This window comes from Excalfactoria chinensis, chromosome 4 (assembly GCF_039878825.1).
Source record: "Excalfactoria chinensis isolate bCotChi1 chromosome 4, bCotChi1.hap2, whole genome shotgun sequence".
In the NCBI taxonomy this organism is placed as follows: Eukaryota; Metazoa; Chordata; class Aves; order Galliformes; family Phasianidae; genus Excalfactoria; species Excalfactoria chinensis.
The window spans coordinates 31,427,122-31,449,419 of NC_092828.1; the positions used below are offsets into that span (position 1 = coordinate 31,427,122).

General features: G+C 37.8%; 1 protein-coding gene across 3 annotated transcripts in view; it reads right to left on the bottom strand.

Moving 5' to 3' along the window:
• Window positions 1-22,298, bottom strand: part of BMPR1B (bone morphogenetic protein receptor type 1B) — a 233,994-nt gene that overhangs the window by 124,950 nt on the left and 86,746 nt on the right. For 2 of the 3 annotated variants that reach the window (XM_072334635.1, XM_072334641.1), the window contains one exon: window positions 17,329-17,387. The exons of the other annotated variant lie outside the window; for it this stretch is intronic. The gene's annotated coding sequence lies outside the window, so the exon portion shown is untranslated. The remainder of the gene's footprint in view (window positions 1-17,328; window positions 17,388-22,298) is intronic. 3 annotated transcript variants of the gene reach the window in all.

The following is a 22,298-nucleotide window of genomic DNA, read 5'->3' on the forward strand; positions in this document are numbered from 1 at the left end:
GGAACAACAAGGTCAAAAAGCAGTATAAATTTCAGCTATAATTCATTTTAAATTTACAAGATTGCTTACTTAAGTGTAGTGAAGTTTTGTCTTCAATGGCAACGTTTCTGAGCAGTGAGGGAGAATAAAATATGTTACTTTTCCACAAACACATATCTCATAGATGTCTTATAGGTGCCTCATTTTGCTCCTGATGCTGGACTTCCCTGAACAGCTGGATACCAGCACTCTCAGCTGGATGTCTGATGCTGGACAGCTACAGTACTCATGGCAGAAGCAAAAACAGAGGTAATGATATGCAGTGAATTGGACTTGCTTAAATCAGACTAAATATTTGGGTTAGAGTCAAATTCCTTCTAAAACACATATTGCAGGCATATGTATGATAGAAGACGAGTTCACTGGAGGAGAAATATAAAATAAATAGGACTCCAGTACATGGGAAGGACAAACTAACTCCTTAAGTGTTTCTCAGACAAACTTGATTGATTTATTTCCTGCAATCCTATACAACTTACTTTTCCTGAAGAGTTAATTATTGCAACCGGTATCATTCAAACACATGTAGTGATATTTGCTATTCTCAGTTCTTTAGTTATATTATACTTTAGTCCGGCATCCTCCTTTTCTTCACAAAATCTAAACATTATCACATATAGTGTAATGCAAAAGTCTTCCTATTTAAAATTTAGTGCAACTGGGTCAGACATTCTCCTTGGCCATGCCAGTAGAAATCCCATATTGATCCTGCTTCCAATGACAGTTACAGAAATACAGTTTGTTCCAAACTTAACACCAACTCTTATTACCTCCTGGTGAATTATGTCAGTAACACCAAAACAAACTTTCATATTTCCAAGGTCTCAAGCCTAAGTTCTCTGGCTAGTCAAGATAAAAAATATAGAAGGAACATGAGCATGCTGAGTCTCGCTGGGATCTGAATAGGGTTCAAAACTTGTGATTCCTTACCCTGTTTACAGGTAGCCACTGATCCACGACACGTGAAAAGTGGAAATGGAAAAGCACCACCAGCTTCTATTCAGCTTTTTGTTACAAAACAACTCACTGCTTTGTCGTCACAGACCCTCCCAGCCAGAACAGTGACTTCTATCTGGAAGAAGGCTAACATTTATATATGTACAAAATGATTCATCACATTAAAACACGAAAGCAACAAATCAAATATTTTTATACTTGTATTTGTGCCTATTGCCTCTTAACCCATCACTACACACCACTGAGCAGAGCCTGGGTCTACCTTCTTTACTTCCCCATTTCATGCCAGGGAAAATTCCTCTCATTAGTCAAACATTCACATAATAATTTAATTTTTCAATTCAAAGCATCTTTCAATCCATTTTTTTTTTTCCCAGTCTTTTAGACAAAGTTTGAGTTAAAAAAAAGAAAAAAGAAAAAACGTTACAAAAATAGGGCAGATGGGCATATGACTAATGAAACCACCAAAATAAGCTTAAGAAGACATTGAAAATACATCTGTTTTAAACACTGAACTAGAGAAAAGTAAAAAGAACTATACTAAGAAGTGGTTGACAAAAGATCATCATTTATTCAGTCAGTTATGGATGTTTCCATAGTAATTCCATCTTGGAATTGTTTCCTGTCACTATTCAAAACATGCTTTTTGGCAAATGCTAGCTTCTAATGATTAAGAGCCCATGTATCCAAGTGCTAAATTATTAAAATGAAACTTCAAAGCTTGAGACGTTATTGGCTATTTCCTTTAAAAAAACCTGTTGTTTAAAAATTCCCTGCTTTTTGCTTTTTTTCCTTCCAAAACTTAATCTGCTGGCTACTAGCTGAAAAGAAAACAAGCAGTATAGGAAACACTGTTCTGAAACCTGCTCCATGTAGTTCCTAACTGATTTTATGACTACAGAGCAAGAGCACACAACATATGGCAAGAAAGCCAATTATGTTGCAGGGGTTTATAGGATGCAGCCAACCACCATCCTTCTCCCTGTAACTACCTATCTGATTAACTGTATGTATTGCTTGTTAACACAAATAAGAAATTTTTGCACAGAATTCCAGGAAGCTGGAAACCTAGCAAAGCATGGCTATAGGCTTTCTTGTAGGAAAAAAAAAGATTCACAGACTCTGTTTCACAACCAATTTCTAGTTTTCTTTCAGAAGCTTTGGGGAAACCAGTCTCAGGGCAATTTTGCATTAATATTTCATATATAGTTTCTGGGAAACATTCAGGGTGCAGGAGCCAAAAAAGAAACTGAGCACTCTGAAATTGACGGTCAAGAGGTTTAGCACAAAAACATCCAACTGGGAGGAAGAAAAGGGGCATTGTCTCACAGATGGAAAATAAAAAAATATATACATGTATTTTAAGTATATAAAATATTTTGTCTTTATACTTTTTATTCTAACAATTAAGAAAATACTTTGCTTATCAGGTTCTTAAATGCATTGAGATAGTTAAGAATAAGAGCATGACATACTGAAAAATGCAAGAATAGAGAACGAAAAGCCCAGCTTCTGTCTAACCTTTTCTTTCTGAATGTTTATGATATACTGTTAGATTATTTTCCAGAGGTAAACAACATTTCTTCATTCTTCATTAACCTAAAAGTAAGGTTGCACAAAGTTAAGCTACAAATAAGCAAAATTTGAAGAGAACATCCTAAAAATTACATGCAATTCAACCACATCATCTAGAAAAATACTGTACTTTTTGTTCAGATGTAAGACAACATATAAATAAATAAACATAACACCTTACACTTTGTAACCATGAGCTCTGAGACAGATAAATGTTTTTAGTCATAACAGCTAGTGATAGGAAGGTGTTTGGGGTTATTTTGTCCTCTTTCAATGAAGGAATGATAGAGTCTAATGGATAAACGTCAGACACTTAAACTAGAAGGTTGCAAACCCCCAGAAAATGCCACTGATTAGATAATACGTGACTCACTGAACTGACATTAGGCAAAAGCAGAACTTCTATCTCTTCCTAAAAAATAAAAAAAAAAAGATAAAATAGGGAGGGACGTGGCAGAAGAACAGAGAAGATGCTCTTGAATTACTGCCAGAAAGAGAAGAGATGCCTCCCTGTGAGGAGGAACTAAGCACCAGAGGCACTGGAAGAATCAGGAAACATTCCAAACCAAGAAGAGGAAAGCATGTCCAAGGAATGAGCATATTCTTCACAACAGGAGAAAAGGGGCCTTAAAAATGGGGGAATGCAAGGAGGGTCTGGCATATGTGGATACAAAAAAACATTGTAAAGATGCATAAGGAAGGGTTCTGTGAAAAGGAATCATTCAAAAAAAATTCTGGAGAACAAACATTCCTTAAAATGTTTGCATAGTGCAAATACTAAGAAGTAGAATAAGCGCACACGTACTAAGGTTTCCCAAAGTTCACATTCTTTATAGCAACTAGAGACGAGCCTTACCTTGTATAATGTGTGTGGATAAGAAAAAAAAGTATTTTGCTGAAGCAGAGAAATGAAACTAATTTACCACTCCCCCCAAAATTAAGCATTTGTCAAGAGAATAGTGCTATGAACAAAGACAGAAACAAGAAATCCTTGTTGCAAAATTCTAAAAAGTTACGATGAACACGGGCTGTATTTTCCCTCTGCTTGTTGAAGCGAACAAATCTAGTGAATTTCATTTGTCATCGCAAGGCTCAAAGTAGTCAAGTAGAAACCAGAGTGCAATTAAATATATATATATATATATATATATTAGTGTTATATGCAACACTAAAGAAAGGATTCCACTTGATTTTCATTGCTTCTGTATTTTTTTATTGCTGGAATTTTATTATTACAAAGCTATTTAGATTCCACAGGCTGGCTTCCAAGTTCTTAACATCAGCAAAAAAAAAAAAAAAAAAAAAAAAAAAAAAAGACATTATTTATTATTAGTATCCAAACTCGGCAAAATTCAATGAGACTACAAGATGCATACATCAGAAATTAGGGCAATAGAGTGTTTTTGAATTACTACCACATGTACCTCAAATTATACGCAGGGAGGCACAAGTTCCAACATTCAGAGTCTCTGTGCACATTACACTGAAGCATAATTTACAGCAGACCTTCCACATTAAGCTTTCATGGTGGTAGCTGTGTGTGTCTCATTACTTTTTCAAGAGAGATTTGGATAGCAGTGATTTGTCCCACATACACTGTCTTTACACAGTGTCTTTACACAGCCCTGTTAGTAACATTGGCCTCCTTATTTGGTCTTTTCCTCTACCTTTTTTGTCTCTCTACCTGGCTTTTCTCAGTCATACCTGCCAAGTATTTGCACCTTGTGTTTTTGGTTGTCTCTGTATATGTAAATAATAGGCTTTACCTTTTGATTAGCCTTAAAGTATTCAGGCAGTTGGATTTCATGATATTTGTAGGTCCCTTCCAAGTAAACTATTTTATTCCATCTGTATTCCAGCTACCAACCAGTAATTCACACTACATGTACACTGTTTTTCTTCTCCATGCCTGTGTCTCAACACATGTTCTTTAATCAAGGCTTGAAAGCAAAACTTTTGGCATTTGTCAAGTGGAGTGTGTGGATAGGTCTCTACATTTTAAGCTTTATTTTGGCTGCAAAACGATCTCCTAAACGTGAATGGGGAATAAACATTGCAGCTGGATTCTCATGTTTGCAAACAATTTTTGATACCTCTTCAGTTGCAGAGAACTATGCCGTGTCTGATCACAGCAACTAATAAGAACCAGGCAAGGTGCAAAGACAGCATCATGATCGGACTTCCTGAGGGGACAGTGAACAGCAATAGGAACACAATTGCTCCCACTACAGAGCTCAAAGCAGGGAGGGAAGCTTCCACCTTCTTTGCTACAACATGCATGGTAAGGTTCCTTTGTTACAATGTGATAGGTATGAGGCTATTTTCAAGTCGATTTTTCACTTTCTACTTAGAGGCTGATAGTAAGAAGCATATTCCTGTTCTGTTCATCCCAGCCTGATGATAGCACAGCCAAACTGATTCCAGGACCAGGGCAGGATGGGACTGAAAGCACATAGCATAGAGAAGGACTCGGAATATCAGCATTTGTTAGATGGTCAGAGTTGATGGATGTTAAGTCAAAATTCTTAAGTATATTTAGGGATCTGAAGGAAAATGTGGACCAGTTCACAACAACTGAGATCAAACAAAGAACAATTTTTTCTTCTGGATATCAAAAAGTAATGGACATATGATGCACCACAAAAAAAAGGTATCTGAGAAGATGCATTTATAACCTTTTGTTTCTTCACACCTTCCTTCCCACACTTATTTTTTACTCTACCTAACATACAGACATCTGTCTTCATGTTTAAATCCAAGTCCTCCTTAATCACTGCCTCAGAACACAACAGGTTCACACCCTAGACCAGCTCCTTGAGGAGAAAAGACAACTCAGTCAACACTTCATTCTACAACAGGCTGGGAGCACAGTCTTTTCCCTCGCTGCAGCAGCAAAAAGTGACAGACTGCCCTGAGACCCCACAGCCTCTCTGACTTCAACATGCCATTAGTCTTCAGCAGCTAGCAGGAATTAGTGCAGTACTGCGACTGTGGTGAAGGCAGCAAAAACTACCAAACAAAGGTTACTGATGAGCTTGTGACTGAGTTTTTCATTTTAATAACATTTATTTTTCCAAATGATGCCATGCCTACTGAAAAAGATACAAGAACTACAGTTAACAGACATGGTCCAGAAAACAGTAACCACTCGGCATGTGATACTGCCTGCCATGCCAAAGAAGCACCAAAACATCACTCAAGAACAGCAGATAAATACTAAATCCCAATAAGCAGGTTTATATGGGTCTGGGGGAATAGAAAGGCCACAGTCCCACACAAGCTGCTTCCAGTGCTCCTATGGGGGTTCATGCCCTCGGGTACAGCAGCCAAATTCATCCCTGTGAATCTGAAACCTCACTGAATCCAAAACCAGCATTTATCCTCATATACTACACAAGAAAGCTGAGTACCACTACAGACTCCCCATTCCCACCCTAAAGCAAAGAGAGGGTATTCCTCTATCCACTATCTCATAGCCCACCAGTACAAAGTATAGCCCTGGAAAGTCACTGAATAAGCTGTTTTCCCTCAGTCTGTAGCAATAAAACTATACAACTCTATAAACATTTTCCGCATTTGACTCCAAGATGTTTGGCGCACTAGGTGGAAACACTGCTCCTTTTGTTTTTCATGTTACAGCAGACCCCCTACCTTCCATCAAGACACCAAATATTTTTGTCTTCTATTTTGTGTCTGGTGGGCACCTTCTAAAATCAGGCAAGAGTCTTTTGAGCAGCCTTCGGGGGAGTAACGTGACACATCACACATCAGACCCATTAAAAAGCAGGGGGATGCCCAGGGAATGATTTCCTCTTCTGTAACCCTTCCAGCACATGGGCTGGCCATGCAAGCAAGATTAGAACTAACAGGAAAGAGGGATCTACATCTCACAAGCAGTGAGGAGGAAACAGACCCCACAAAGGGCAGAATTTCCTTTTTGTGCAAATTTCAAAGAAGAGTAAAGCCATCAACTCTCTGCTGAATGTTATCACTCATCTTTGTACAGGAACACTTTCTCCTTTTCTGTTCAAAGGGAGGACCCAATGTCTGAGAAGTGCAGAGCGTCAGCATAAGAAATTCAACCAAACATCATTCCCATGTAGCAGTTGGCTTCCCTAATAGCAGCACCAAAAGGAATGATAAGTTTCAGTCAAGGAGAAACAATGTATTTCCTTGGAGCAACTGATAAAGTTGAAAAACAGACGAGCTTTTGGGTACCGAAAGTCTTTCTTCACAGACCTGAATAACGGTTTGGTTGCCTGAAAGTCTGTAGTTTTTTTCCTAGGTAGATTGATTCACCTAATAAAAGATATTATCTTTCCCAATAAACCCTGTCCTGCTTAACAGTCTCTGAACACTAAGGCTACCCCAGAGATACTATGACTTTTTGTTTTAAGGATGGCTTGCAGTATTGACTTCTGTTCAGCTTTTTGTTTAACAGGCATCAGCTTGTTTCACAAAGAATAGGCTACTGGTTTTAAAGGCAACAACTGACTACAAAGAATTATCAAATCGATCTCACTAGAAGATTTAATAGGACTAATGAGATAAAAAACTTCTCATCCACACTTTTTTCCCCTATATTATGGCAACACTGACAGACTGAGAAGTATTGAACTTGGCAAGTGGTACTCCAACACATGAGCTACACCCTAAAGGACTCATCACACAGAACATGCTTATGTAGCAGAGAAACGCTCACAAAAACAAAGCTTTTCAAATGATGTAAGACAGGAAAGGCCCACAGGTTTTGATATTCTGAATGCTGCTGGCAGGTGAAAAAAAGTTGAATGACATGCTTTGTGCTCAGGGAACGTAAATAGAATGTGCAGTAAATATCTGAAAATGTACATTTGGCTAACAAAAATATATTCTTTCTTTTCATAGCCCATCATTAGCTTCAGTACAAATCTAACTGAAAGACACCTGTACTGTGACATGGGAAAAACAATTTTCAGCATGCAATTCAGAAGCATTTTTTATAGAACACACTGAACTCAAAACAACTCATTGCCACCTCCTCTCACTCAAACATGCTGTCATTAGCAAAGCCATTTCAATTTAACCCCCCTAGGAAAAATCTCAATTGGAAAAAAAGACAGGTAATTTTTCAGTGAATTACATTTTATAGTTATAACTATTGCATAATCCTTATCCATGGTAAAATGCATCATCACTAGAAGATGCCTGAAGATTTACATTTTTAAAAACAAAGAGTATCTATAAATTATTTTTTAGAGAAAAATTTTTGTAAGCTGGCTAATATTTACTTCTAACATGGATTCAAAATCTATTAAAATATATATTTAAGCAAATAACACTTGCTCTCTGAAACTGTTTGGGAGATGGATGAAAAAGCAGTTCTGTAAAGAAGTCTATTTACTGATAAGAAATAGTTCAAAAGCTTGTAGTACACTACATACAAGCCAAACTGACCATAAGTGCAATACCAGAAAGCAAAACAATATGGGGTTGAAGAAAGGGAAGGAAGAAATCCATTTCTGCACTTAGCACAGGTAAGTGACTGCAAATTTCTGCATATTCACTAAGTTTAGTCTAATGACAATGATATTAGATACTTCTTCAGGGCAAAAGAATAATGGTAAGTACTATAATGAGAAAACACATTCTGTATAACATGGTGTTTCTTCATTTACTTTCTAATTGTCTGTTAAAAAACTGTGAAAATCAACAGACTTTTTTCTACTAGACATCAGATTTATTTTTATTTTTTCCAGGTCTTCCAATTTTAACAAGAGCAGAATGATAAAAAGAGCCTTCGTAAGTTACTTACATTTGGAATGAAACTGGATTTGTTTTAATCATACCATCCCAGCCGATGATGCCTGACCACAAATAGGAATGTTTTTAAAGCATCCTCCTACCCAGACTACTATTTGGCATGAAAGCCATAGTAATGGACACCAAATATTAGTCAGTGAATACAACAGAGCATCAAGTGTTCAAAAGAACATTCTTCTTTTTGGTAGATGGCCACCTCATATTTCACTTGCTGAATTAGGCTTTCTGTGATTACCAAATCAGAAGGTAATTTCCATTGCTATACTGAATATTTGCTTTTGAATCTGCTTTAGGACATGTTTGAAGAAAAGTCAGGCACTCTTTTGTAAGGTTCCTCCTAGATAAACAAGAACTGTATTGTAACTGATAATCCCCAGAAGACATTAGCTATTTCTTTTATGAAATTATTTCTCCATATGCAGCCACAAATGGGCATCATTTGATGAATACCACAGACAGGAACAATATAGTCCTTATCTAACTTCACGTTGCAAGGTTAGCATTGATTTTCTCTTAGTATCTTCATCTGGCTCACAACCACCTACCTGGTGTACAAGCAATCTTTCTGCATCACAGAGACAAAAGAGGCACTAAGCTGCTGGATTGTCTTCCACGCAAAGAAAGCACAGCAAAAGACAGCTAAGATAACAGCATTGACTGACTATCTTTCCGTAGCCATATTACTCTACAAGGCTTGGCAGGTCTGTGAGCCAGGTCATGCCCCAGTGCACTGAACAGCAATTGCCAGTGTTGTCTCCTTACTCCAGGCAGAAGATCTAGGTAAGACATGAGCTAGCTGATCAACAAGCATCTTGCTACCATGTGTAGTGCTGCAGCTCTCTATCTAGAGATATGTCTAGGGGATGTTTGGGATATACTTGCTATTTTTGTCACAAATGCAGATATTGCTTACTGGAACACAGTGACCCAAGTTCAGTTTGTGCACATCACCAAGAAGATACCAAGACTCCAGTCCAGGCATCCCAGACAAAATGCAATATAACAATATGACACCTTTATTTAGAAGGAGTAATAGGAAATTAGGCATAACAAAAATAGTAACAAGCTCCTAGTTTTATTAAGTACTACAGCCTCTCCATAAAATGCTCTCTATGGCATGACTGAACTCCACTGTGGTCAATAGAATTAAATTAAATCCAGTTGGCAGCTGGTCACGAGCAGTGTACCCCAGGGAGAAGTACTGGGGATGCTTCTATTAAACATCTTTATTAATGATCTTGATGAGGGGATTGAGTACACTATCAGCAAGTTTGCAGATGACACCAAGCTGGGAGGGAGTGTTGATCTGCCAGAGGGAATAAAGGCACAACAGAGGGACCTGGATAGACCAGATCAAAGGGCCAGGGCAAACTGTATGAATTTCAATAGGGCCAAGTGTCGTGTCCTTCATTTTGGTCACAACACCCCCAGGCAACCCTACAAGCTTGGGGAGGAGTGACTGGACAGCTGCCTGATGGAAAGGGACTTTGGTGTACTGGTGTGCATTCGGCTGAATATGAGCCATCAGTATGCCCAGGTGGCCAAGAAAGCCAGTGGCATCCTGGCTTGTATTGGGAATGGTGTGGTGAGCAGGACTAGGGAAGTCCTCCTGCCCCTGCACTCAGCATTGGTGAATCCTCACCTTGAGTACTGTGTTCAGTTTTGGGCACCTCAGTACAAAAAAGGATATAGATGTACTGGAGCAGGTCCAAAGAAGGGCAACGAGGCTTGTGAAAGGCTTGAAGAATATGCCCTATGAGGAGAGACATGAGGAACTGGGGCTGTTTATTCTCTGAAGAAGGAGGCTGATAGGAGACATTATTCCTCTCTTCCAGTATCTGAAAGGTGCTTACAGGGAGAGCGAGGTTGGTCTCTTCTCACTGGTGACAGGACGAGGGTAAATGGCCTCAAGTTTCACCAGGGCAAGTTTAGGTTGGATATCAGGAAAAACTTCTTTACAGAAAGGGTGGTTAAGCACTGGGAATAGGCTCCCCAAGGAGGTGGTTGAGTCATCATCCCTGGATGTGTTTAAGAACTGTTTGGATGTGGCATGCAGGCTGTTAGTTAAGGTAGTTTGGTTAGGTTGTAGTTGGACTTTATGGTCTGTAAGGTCTTTTCCAACCTGAAGAGTTCTATTTAGGCAAAAGCAGGAAGAGATCACACATTCCAGATGCGCAAAGAAACAGTGAAGTAAGTCTCCTTGACCTGAACTATAAGAATTGACAAGAATTTTAAAACCTTCACAAGCAGTCTGCATAATAAAGATACTAGGGGAAAAAAAAGACTACATTAACATACTTCACACAAATTGCCTTCTGGGCCAGGAAGCTGAGTACAACACTGTTTTTATCAACTTTAACGATGAACAGTTTGGGTCAGAGGAGAGGCAGAAGGAAATGTGACCAACCTTTGACCAGTATGACAGCAGCATAAGTAACCCCTTATTGCATTATGAAACGATTCATACATGGGGACCTGTTACATTACTGGCCTGTTAACAGCATCACAGATCCTTACTTTGACTTTTTTCATTTTGTTCTACATCAGACAAGCCTATTGCTGTCATTGGTAGAGAATGGAAAAGCTGTTACTGCTTTAATATAAAACAGAAAAAAATACACAGCAGCTGTTCATATTTGCTAGGAAGGCTGTTATAATAATGATGTCATGGAAAAAGGCTGGAATCTATTAAAATGAATCAGACAGGCAGGCCATTCAAATCCTTCAGACAATATGCATATACAAGTTGCACCATGTACCTAACATTAAAATAAAAACAAGCAACGAGTGGAGTTCTTTAAAAAATATCATTCAGAACAGGCAACTAAAGTCGTTACATAGCTTTCCTTCAGTAAATTAAGTTTACCACTGGAACTACCCAATAAAGCAAAATACAAAAGCTACAGCCAGCTCACTGTCAAATAACCTCATTTTCACCTATAAAAGCATTTAAATCTATTGCAAATTTACAGGCTTAAGCTACACAGGAACTCTCCCATTGACAAAGGAGACAAAAGGTGACTTTTTTTAATTATATATATATATATATATATTTTGTGGGAGTAGAGGAGTAGGGATAGAGGTGATATATTGTTCTTAAGTAGGGAATTAAAACACACAGTTAGAAGATGCACAACCCAGGCCTCAGTTTGTCTGATCACTAAATTTAGTCCATTCTTCTGTGTGGTGCTACTTCCAAGCCATGGCAATTTTGCACCTCTTGCTGCAGCTTGCTTGCATGCCTCTCCTCAACCTGCACAGCACAAGGCTTCCTCAAACATTATGTTTTCTTTTCTCTGGAGTATATTAAAAAGAAAAAAGGTTTGTGGTAGAAAGCAGATAAATTTGCTAGTTATCTGGTTGTCTCAGCAACTATATGTTGCCCGACTTCTGATAAGCTATACCTTCTTCTCTGATAATATCACTAGAAAAGATCTTCTGATGGTGTCCTGAAAATGTTTGCCAAACCTGTGTGGGAATGAAGTGACATGTTTCTTTCTGGCTCAGACTCCATGACAATATATGGAACTATAACATTGTGAATTCCTGCTCTCTTTCCCACTGGTTAAGAGACAGCCTCACAGCTAACTGGTGACTAGTGAAAAAAAAGCTAATCTTGTGAAGGAATCAGAACAACAACAGCAACATACAGTAACACTCTTGTGAAAGCTGCAGAACAAACAAATGTTGTGCACAAGAGCAAAGAAGCAGCAAGGAGCCAGCCATTTTGCTTAAGGCAGACTCCGGTCCCTCCCTGATGACCACAGACAGTGCAGCACATGCACAGCATGCAATGCCAGACACCTTCTGCCTGGCAACAGCTCCTGACCCAGTTGGAGGGGACCATTATATGGCATAAAAGACATTGCCAGCCCCACAGTGCTCAGCCCATCACATCCTCAGCCATCCTAGAAAGAGACAGAGGATGAACCATCAGGACACTGTGGGATCTGCAGTGGTGACTTGATTTAGTTTCCTTTTCTTTCCTTCCTTTTCTTCTTCCTCTCTTGTTCATCTCTCTTTTAGTAAATTTAAGCATGCCCTTACTTGACAGACACCTTTACCCCATTCTGAGATTTCATTCAGAGGGACTGGGGTCAATATAACAAACCACAAGTCTTTGTACTGGCTTGCAACAGTATGCAATGGCACTTGGCACAACATGCATGTATTTCTACTAATGCAAGATCATATTTTGACCCCACTTTTCTTTTTTTAAACATTCAAGCTCACTTCAGCATATTCCGATGCTAGAAAAATACAGCAAGACTGAACATATTTAAACTTTTAAAGTCACAATAGACATACACAGACCAAAATACAACAGACACAAATACCACAAGCAAAGTTTTAACTTGTATTCTGGGAGGGCAGTGATAGCAAGAGTTGTATTGTTCCAGATGAGAACACAGTAACTGTGAACAATGTGGAAAGCAGTGGTCCCACTTCCCTTCCTTTTTTACTGAACTACAGCAAAGTCAACTACATACAATTTCAAATCTTGAATATTCTGAAATACACCAACAAGGCCTCATGCAAAGTGAACACATCTTAGAAGTAAGCATTCTAGATTTAAGATCGAGTAAAAGTTAAAAGAAGTTTAAGACATTCTTATTTTGAACTATCAAATTTTTACCTTATACTATCAATTATAGAATGCCAGCTGCAAACAAACAAAATTAAGGAAAACACCTTGAGACTCTAAAAATAAGTGTAGCTGCAAATTGGCTTAGAGTGATAACTACCAACTCATCTGAAAAGAAGTTTGATTACAGCCCTTGACAGTTATACATATCACATAAGACATTACATTCTATTGAATTATATTGAAGACCACACCAGCCATCTCTGCAGGATAGCTGTCTACCAGATTTCAAGATTTCTTCATAAGGTTACCAGCAAACAAAAATTCAAATTGCTAATAATAAAAGAAGATAACTTTACAGATACATTCACGCTTAGATCATTTAACACTTTCTCCTGCGACTCCCTACATTCAAATCTCAGAGCTGATTAAGTCTAGCTGCCAAATCAGACCCCTACTGTATTGCTCACATTTCCAGACCTGTTAAAAGCTTATTATTAAAAGATTATGTATGTAAGTAGATCTATGTATTTGAGTGAAAGTTCAAAAGATTTGAGCCAGAGGTGAGTAAGAGGAGTTTGAATGTCTTATCTTAGATACCCATAGTATCCATAAATAACTATTATTGTATGTAATAAAATAGTGTTAATACTTAAGATGAACATCCAGGGCAAGCTTATAAACTATTCAGCAATTAATGCCCTTGTCTCATGTTTTCAGTTTTCTTTGCTACTGAAGGTCACATGTTAAGATGTCAGCTCAAATCTGGATTTCTAATTTCAATAACTCGAATTTTAAACCTCAACACGAAACAATACATTTGATAAAAACTGCTTTTATAAGGTCTCTTAGTTCTATAACAGAGTAAGCTTATTCACTCTGTTACTACAGTAGATTTCACATTCGAGTGCCACTTATTCAGCAAGCACACACCACTTGGATACATCTTCCTGCACATCAAACATGCCGTACATCAAACATGCCAAAATAAGATTTATCAACACTGATATGCAACACAACACACCAACACTTAGTACAGGGGTTTGTAGTCTGGGCCAATAGGAAATTAATTAACTCCCCAGAGCGCAATGCAAATTGAATCTGCCAAAAGGATTGAAGGAGTCTCTAAAAGAATCCTGAGCTGGAGGGAACTGTGGAGAATATGATCCTTCCGAGCCAACGTGACTGAGATGTTTCATGGGCTCTGCACTCAAGCAACGTTCACTCATTTATTCTCAGCAGACCAGAAGAATTCTCCCAGTAAACAAGAAGCATTTTTATACAACATCTGAGTGGCACTGGCAGGTTGCCAAAGGTACTGCCCTCCTCCCCTCTCCCAGTTCTTCCCCTACAGTCCTTTCCTCACTCCCCCATTTCTCTTGGAATACCACTTTCCACCCCCCCCCCCCCCCCCACCTCCACACACACACCCCTGCCTGTGACACTAGTTTACAAAGCTCATCCACATGGCAGCTACCTTCTCCTCCTTCCTCCATAACCTCCGCAGTCTTTTCTACCCAAAACAAACAGAATTCAGGTGCTTTTTCTCCTTTAAGACAACTCTCTGAGGACCCACTAAAAGTCAGCTCAAGAATCAGGGTGGTTTCAAGCCCGGGCTGTGGAGCAACATTTTTCTGAGCATTGCCAAGGTGATTCCACAATACTGGCTGCTTGCTGGGCTGGGGGTGGATATTCAGTTCTGCTGATGACTCATAAGGAATAAAATGAACCAGGCATACCTTATCTCAGCTGTATTGGTTCCATGTGAAATAATAGTAGAAAATCATTCCAGCTGTTGAAGTTATTAGGTTTAACATTATCATTAATAGTTATTATATAATTTATTCTCTCCATGAAAGAAATACCTGTGGAATACTGTGATTAAGCTTAAATCCTTCTCAAAGGAAAAAAAAAAAAAAAAAAAAAAAAAAAAGCTCAAAATGAGTTTTTCAGATGTACAATGCATGAAAGACCAGACCTATTATTACTGTAAAAGTTGACAATAAATGACAGGAAAAAGAAACAAAACTTAGTGCAGGTATAAAGTGAAATATTTATATACAGCTTTTGAAGTACAACAGTTCCTATACTTGCAAAGCAATGACAGACAGCAGCCACACAACACATTAGAGTTACTTCAACCTTTGCAACAGAAGGGAGTTCAAAATGTAAACGGTCTCTAAAATCTCAGCTTGATTTCAGTTGTAAACAGTAAATTGTTAAGATGCTATTGTCAAAGACTGGACAATCTTCTACAGCATTCTGAAGACAATTTTATAGCAGAGCGTATGCCTTTTCAAAACTATCATATCATCTGCAAGTTTAATGCAAAAAAAATAAAAAGCTAAAAGTAAGTAATGTTACAAAGAACTATGCAAAACAAGTATGGACCCACACACAGTTCTTCCTATGTTCAACTTACAATTGTATTTTCTTTCTATAATGACTGAAATGGTTTAACGTATAATGCAAGATGTCAAAGAAAACTACTCATTCTGGAGAAGCAGTTTAAACACAGAATAACTGAAAGATTTTCAGAAGGCCCTCACTGTGGAGCAGTAAAGGCATTTACACCTATGAACATGTACAATCAAATGCAATGCGGATGTTCATGAAATTAAATCGGTAATACTACTTCTGTATTCTTTTCTTCAAGCAGACAAAAAGCAAACAAGAATAATGAAGAAGCAGGACCAGCATTTGTTATCTTACAACTACACAGTGTAAACAAATCAATAACCTTAAAAGGATTCAAAATGAACTGCATTTTAAAGTCTTTTGTAAAAGATACTATTTCTAAAAATCAGTTTAAAACCTACTTGAACCTCTAACAATATATATATATATATATATATATATATATAAAAGACAAAGATTAAGGAAAAAACAGACAAGTAATGGATTATTTTTAATGGTCTTAAAAAATTTCTACAACTAATTTCTATAAAAGTGCAGATTAAAACTGAAAAAATTGTCCTCAATTTCTATTGCTTGTAAGCTTTGAAAGATAGTAGATAGCTTCTGCTGTTCTTAATACCTCCAAGAACTTACTGGCACCTCAACAGTAATACAACCATTTTTATAAGAAAAGGCTTCATTTTTATTTCAAACTTAACAGACATTCATTCTTTTCCTTTCAAAACTTAGGCACAAGTAACAAAGCACCAGAGCCTTATAAATTCCCCAACACCAAATGTAAATTAACTCATGAAATTGCTCTAGGATATGTTCCAAGAATGCAAACCCAAAGGAGTAGCAACACAATTTTTCTATTTCAGGCTCTTTATGATACTTCAGCAAGGTAACAGAATATTATAGGGTCAAGAAGAGTTATCTATGTATAAAAAGACTTAATTATCCAATTTCAACAACTTTCTGCATTGTGTTTACAAGCTTTAAGATGAGAAATATGTTTATAAGCAGTATAAACAGAAAGGATGGCAAAGGTTCTGCAGATCAAGCAGCTCAGAAAGTTTTAATTCCCTTGGAATGCTGCATTGAAAGTTTTAAAATTAAACACAAACTTCATATGTTTTGCAAATGGCTATTCGTATTAGTGGGTTTTTCTCTTACTCAGACATTCACAAACTGCTCACTTGCATTGTACTAGTCTGTATTAGAAGTAAAAATATGCACAATCCCTACCTCATTATGCGAGTAAGTCTTTTTAGACTTACGTTTTATGTCAGCTCTGAGTATATGCCTTTACACAGCCATCTCCAGCAAATTGGGACTGTTCCCATAATGAAAAAATCATTTAATCTTTCAACAGTCGTCTTGAAAATGCCCAAATTCTTATGCACAAAGCAGGCATTTTAACAGATTGTATAAACAAAGAGCTGCTGATTTTTCACTCTGCAGAGCTACTGCTTGTTTATCCCAGGGGAGAGATCAGTCAAACAAGGACAACTTCAGGTACTGGACTTGCTATTACTTAGCAGTAATCCCTAAGGGACTAAGAATGGTACCTGAACATGAAGTTCAAGTCTACCAATGCTCTCTAAAACATAAGAGAGAGACCACAACAAGCAATCTGCATCAGTCATTCTGCTAAAACCTGGTATCAGAGAGCTGCTCATGAGCCACCTTCTCAGCTCACTCCTAAGACAATTTTTGACCATTCCTTCCTCAGAAGACATGCTAGGTACCAAGCATCCAAAATAGTAAAACCACCCAAAAGTGTATATCTGTGTCTTTATCAAGTAGCCTGTTTACTGCAGCCTGCATCGCTGTCAACATCTCAAGTGACTTTTCTTCAGCTTTCCAAAGTGTAGATCACAAACAGTATCTACTACCCTTTGTGTTCAGTTAACACTGGCAATACTTTTCCTTCTAAAGTCCATGTTTGTTAGAAAATTAGTTCTCCTTACCTGAAGATCTCAGTTTTCAAGAAATCTTTGTCTTGTAGTCTAACTAAAATGGATGTAACCTATAATAGAACGGAAGGATATATTAATTACAGTAAACTTTTAACATGAGCATTGTAATTCAATCATACGAGAAAACTGACAGCTATTTTTTGTTGTTGCATGATTTTTACACATGACTTATGCCAAGCAATTCTTCAGCAGGAATTGTGCAATATCACATATTGAGTCACTAATAAAAAGCACCTCTTTCATTTTCCAGCATTTCTGCTCAAACGCAGATGTAAGCTTTGATCTACCTCTACATATTACTCATAATGACTATGTTGTGGGTAGATTAAATAATTAAGATCCTGCTAACATCCTAATTCTTGTTACTAAACAACCCAATCAATTGAATTAGGCACTTGGGGAAGAGGTACATGATTGGGCCCAGATGCACTCAATTCCCATCTAACAAACCCATTAGTAAAAACAAGTAAAAATGTTTGCTTAAAATATGGATCTAATTACATCCTAGAGAATAATCAGTAAAGTCTAATTATTAATCAGCATCCTGAAAGGTAGCTAAACAAAACACTATTAGCACCAGTTTCTATCCACTAGCTTCTTCCTAGCTAAAAACCTGCACAGACACAGCGAAGATATTCAAGACAAAACAGCATACATATTCATATGCTGTATCTCCCAGGCAAGGCAGGAGATAGGAATTTAATCTCATACACACCAGACAATATCACTAGGTATCACCAACAATTATATATATTGCTCCTTAATCTGTATTTGGGGCCAGTCTTATGTAAAACTTTACAGCAAAGAGTAATGTAAAACTTTACTCTTTGCTGACTTGATTTTCTAAAGAGATCCACTTATTGCCAGCCCAAGAAGAGCTGTTATAAGATACTGAACATTTGCAGACCTCAAATTTCATTCCTTCACTTATTTTTCCTTCAAGTTAGCTACACATTGACAGCACAAGTTGCCTCTAGCCACACCTTAACCAACACAGCAAGTCTCCCTTAACAGCACAGCACTGAGCTGAACATAGGCAGTAAAGGCATTTTATACTCAGATATCTCTAGGAACCAGTGTCCAGTCTTTGTTTACAGTGACAGTTCTCCAAGCAGGATACACAAGCAGAAGACTCAAATTACACATCATTGACCAAGAAAAAGGAGACGGTGTTCAGTTTCAGCTCCATAACCTCCACGCTGACCTGCATGTTTGTTGGCCTAAACAAGGAGATTTCAGGAAATGAAGGATTTGCACTTTGTCCAAGCTTTGTTTTCAGATAGAAGATCTCTGACCCAGAGGTATGAGCAGGTGTGAAAGGAACAGAGAGGATAGCTACTCACACTGGTCTGTGTTCCTGTTTGTCATTGTTTCTCAAACACACAGTGATTATTTTCACATATTCAGAAGATGATATATACTCAGGCAATCCAAACACAAAATTTGATTAAAAAAAACCAAACCAAAACAAAACAAAACCATAGCCTATATGGAAACTAAAAAATTTAATGGATGACTATGTTAATAAGATGGAGCAATGAAGTGCCAAAATATAAAAATAGGCACAAAACAGTTGTCCTGAGAAAAACAAGTACTTCTTCAGTGTCCACCCCACCCCCAAGACTAAATCCTTTTTTTGATAACTTTTTAATCGAACTACCTTATAGATAAGTGCTGCTCAAACATGTAAGGATCTCAATTGGGGACTCAAGATTTTCATTTCAGTAGGCCACAAAAGCATTTCTACAAATGGCACAGCTTAACATCCTGCTCCACATAAAAGCACATACAATGTGAATAAATAACACAATTTTTTGAGAAACAAACATCCGCTTTTCTAATGCAAGTAGGAAACACTATCTCATTGTATTCATATATGGGAAACTGAAGACTAGAGTTTCAGTTATTTGCCAAAAACCACACAAGAAGGAAGGATTATCTGGTGCCTAACTCAATTCTAAAATCTGCTGTGCTGCCCCTGTATTATCTTGTCTTCCTTTAAAAGGCTGCATAATTCTAATATCCTTTTGCACTGCAGTCTTGCCTTACACATCCCAGCTGCATTGTATTATTTACTTTAGCTAAGTAATTTGTTTGACTCTTCATCCGTATTCAGACGGTACCTTTAGTTTCATAAGAAAATCTCATACTTCATGAGTTTAGGTTGAGGACACCGATGGAAACTGAGCAAAGGCTAAGACCCTTGTTTTGCTTAGGATATAATTTTCTATACAAAGATTTCCACAAGCAAAATGTTCATAACACATCCAGAGAGTCAAAACAAAACCTATCTATCATATTGCAAATCTCTCTCTTCTTTTTCTTTCTTTCTTTTTTTTTTTTTTTAATTTAACCTTAAATAATAAGGTTAATTAAATTGCAAAATTCACATTTATTTCCCCACAGTTCAAAATTCAAGAGTGCTAAAAATTCAACATCAAATTAGTACATTTGTCTGCCCCAAACACAGAGGAAACAAGAAGTGCTGATTCCAGATGCTGACAGTGCTCACTTCTTAATATTCCTTTCACTGCCCAAAGACCAGAGATGCTCTACCATATACTTACTAGAGACCTAGCTGTATGCCCTCAGTAGCAGAGGTATTCTGTTCAGATAAAGTTCATTCTCTGAATTATCAGATAACTTTAATGTTCCAACTTGCTTTTTTTCCATAATTCACAGTACCAGAAAGATGGAAGGAAAATGAGAGGTAGAAACCCAGCTAAGATATGGTTTCCTTCACAGTTCTTTCAAAACAAGAAACACAAAATATAAGGTTTCACCTTCTTATCTCAAATATGTAAATGTTTCCGATCCCGATCTCAGGCTGACACCAGTTCAGTGGCTGCACACAGAGCTGCTGCTGTCCATCTGCTTTACTCTGGTACAAGATCGCAATCAGATCTGGGTCATCTCACCCTTGAGTTTGTTACCCACATAAATTAAGAGATGACACATAACAGCACTTGTATTAGTTGAAGTGTAGCTTACAGGCATAAAAATATTTCCAGTCTTTTCCTGTCTACTATTTACATAAGTGAAAGAGGAACAACTTATTTGCTCTGTCCTTCATGCAACAGAGGAACACACCCATGCAGTATGATTTCCCATGTCTATGGAAATAGATTAAACGTGGTATAACATATTAAAACACAGAGAATCTTGTTCATTACATTAGCTTATTACAAACATACGTAACTAATACTGCATTCTGCATAATTACAAGCATTACATTAGTCGCATGGGCAAACAATTTAATCATTACTTTTGTGGTTTGATTTGTTTCAGTTTCCATGATATGCCTATTTACATTGTCCTGAATGACAATGATTTTGTGATCGAGCCACTAGCAAGAGTATGAATGCTGTAACATGCCAAGTGATTGCTTGCCAGCAGCTGCTGTATGATTCCCTGACATTCAGAAGCAGAAGTAACCAGTATGCAGTGTGTCACTGCCAGGTGGCTGCACTCTCTCCATTAAAATCAAGCAAGCCTTAACAGGAAAAGTAATACAGTTACACCAGCAACTCAGCATGCAGTGCTGACCTTGAATACATTTCAGCAAGATGGTTCAGGCTAATTAACATAGCTTTTATTAAAAAATAAAAGTGCAGAACCTTACTTTGTTCTGAAAATATTATATATACATGCTGCATTACTGAATTTCAAACCAAAATATGATATGCCTATCTTTAAAACAATAGAAAAACTGCACTGCTATAACCAAGCTTGAACAGAAACCTACATTCACAACACCAAGCAACTGCAAATGTTAGGTCATCTACACAAACACAACTTAATAAGCTTCCTATATTCTCCATCACTTTCAGTTTTCTGAGTCACAAGAAATACCACAAGAAGAAAAGTATGGTTCCACATGCAATGTTTGCTTTTAGTCTACATAATCTGTAATTTCTCTTGTCTCCCTTTATCACTAAATTACACTTTAGATTTACAGTATAGAGAATATGCCAAAAGACAACAGAAAACATCTACGGTTCAGATGAAGTAAACGATACCAGACTGGTAGAAGTGAGAGAACCATGGAATGGATCTAGTCCCAACCCCCAAATCCTTACTTTTCAATACCTACCTTCTCAGTAACTTAGATGAGGCTTGAATGTGAGCAATCACAACTCCTTCCAAGGCTGATGTTTTACCAGTCACCCAGTTAAATAGAGAGCCATTTAAGCAGACTTTTTTTCTGATGTTCACTGAGACAACGAAAGTCACAGCTCAAATCTGGTGCAAGCAGTAAGCCACATTTCTGCTCTCTCTGACTAGTTTGTTCAAGAAAATACTGCAGTTCTTGGGCCACCTGGTGTGATCTGGTTTATATGCATAATGGGAGCTGCCAGGGTCTCGAAGCACATCGCTCACAGGGACAATAAAAGAAATATGCAAGAGACTCTGGTCTGTGGCCAGGTTTCCCAACTCCAGGATTTACTTTTCTAGCATGAAACAAAGACAAGGCATAAACTACACAGGAGGAATAGGAGGCTTTCACTCTCTCCCCTCTGTGAAAGTACGGGTATACCTCAGAGACCAGGAGCTAGCTTGCACCCAGTTCCATTTCCTATGTGATGCTCTCATAGAGAAGCAAAATCAACATGGACTGCAATGGACAGCAGGGAAATCATCAGTTTGTTTCCACTCTGAAAAAAAAGAGAGGCAGATTTTTGCACAGAGTGCAAGCTGAGAAGCCAGGTTTCATTTTAGAATCAAGGAAGCTTCTTCCTGTTGTTTGATCTTCCCCCTTTAGGAAAAGGGCACATGTTAAATACTGCATCAAAGACTTTCTCACTGCCATCCTGACTTCCACCTGTCAACTGAAACACAACCCCAAGCAGCAGCAGATGCCTCCCTTCCCAGCTGGCACGAGAGAGCTCTTCATTTGATGTTCCAGCATGAACAGGCTGAGAAACTGTTCTGCTATGGAAATAAAAGGTTTGCACTCTGTC